This window comes from Octopus bimaculoides, chromosome 8 (genome assembly GCF_001194135.2).
Source record: "Octopus bimaculoides isolate UCB-OBI-ISO-001 chromosome 8, ASM119413v2, whole genome shotgun sequence".
Lineage (NCBI taxonomy): Eukaryota > Metazoa > Mollusca > Cephalopoda > Octopoda > Octopodidae > Octopus > Octopus bimaculoides.
This window is the reverse complement of record NC_068988.1, coordinates 52674443-52675572: the sequence shown is the minus strand read 5'-3', so window position 1 is coordinate 52675572 and position 1130 is coordinate 52674443.

Genomic DNA, 1130 nt, shown 5'->3' with positions numbered 1-1130 from the left:
TACGACGGGCTTCTTTCAGTTTCCATCTACCAAATCCACTCACAAGGCTTCAGTCGACCCGAGGCTATAGTAGAAGACACTTGGTCAACGTGCCCAAGGTACACACATTCATACATATTAGCATACTTACATGCATACATACTGTTGTGTCGACGCCCCCAGGCGAAGAAGTAGGATCTCCCAAAGCATATAAATAGAGGTAGTCTGGCCGTGGTAGGAATATTGAGTAGCAGTTGTGTAGCGGTTGTATAGCGGTTGAATAGAGATCATCCGAAGGTGCTAGATAGCAGTAGCTTGAGACATAACACATACATACATACATACATACGTATACGCGTGTGTGTGTGTGAGAGAGTATGCATGCGCGCATGCGCGTGTAGTGTGTATTGAGTTATGTGAAAGTGGTGTCACTACAGCACGACATGGATGCCAGAAATTCGACAAGTTCTTACTCGTCTTAACAGCAAAGTGCTTCTATTCTATGAAGTGAAATGCTTTGTTGGGGAACGAGACAGGTAATGAACGTGGGAGATGTATAGAAAGGAGAGAAATATGAGTTAATGTGCTCTGCCGGATTGCCGGATACGAAATGACAATTAGCAATGGAAGGTAGGGCACATTTGATGTGCGAAGGCAAGTAGTCATTTATACTATTAAAATTTATAAAGACAATGAATGAGGAAGAAACAGTTACACTGATATGGGCAATTAATGTGAGTAGACGTCACTTACAAACGTGGAAAAAGTGATGAGGGTTGTCAGTGGGGGGTAATCTATGGCACAGGAAAACCAAAACCGATAGGGGAAGAAATGGTAAAAATGAGAAAAGTGCGAATGTTGGACCATAGGAGGTGGGACACATGTGATAGGAGGTTACATGTACAATAATAGAGTTCTTGTTCGGGTTACAGAAATCCGGAATTTTCACAAACCGGAATTTCCAGAAATCCGGGGTTAATGTGCGCTACTTACTATACAGTATGATGTACCCTGTATTGAATAAACAGACCTTGTTTTTGAAGTTGGTTACTTTGCATAAATTGTGTGTATATGTATGTATATATGTATATGTATATGTATCTCTCTCTCTCTCTCTCTCTCTCTATATATATATATATATATATATATAT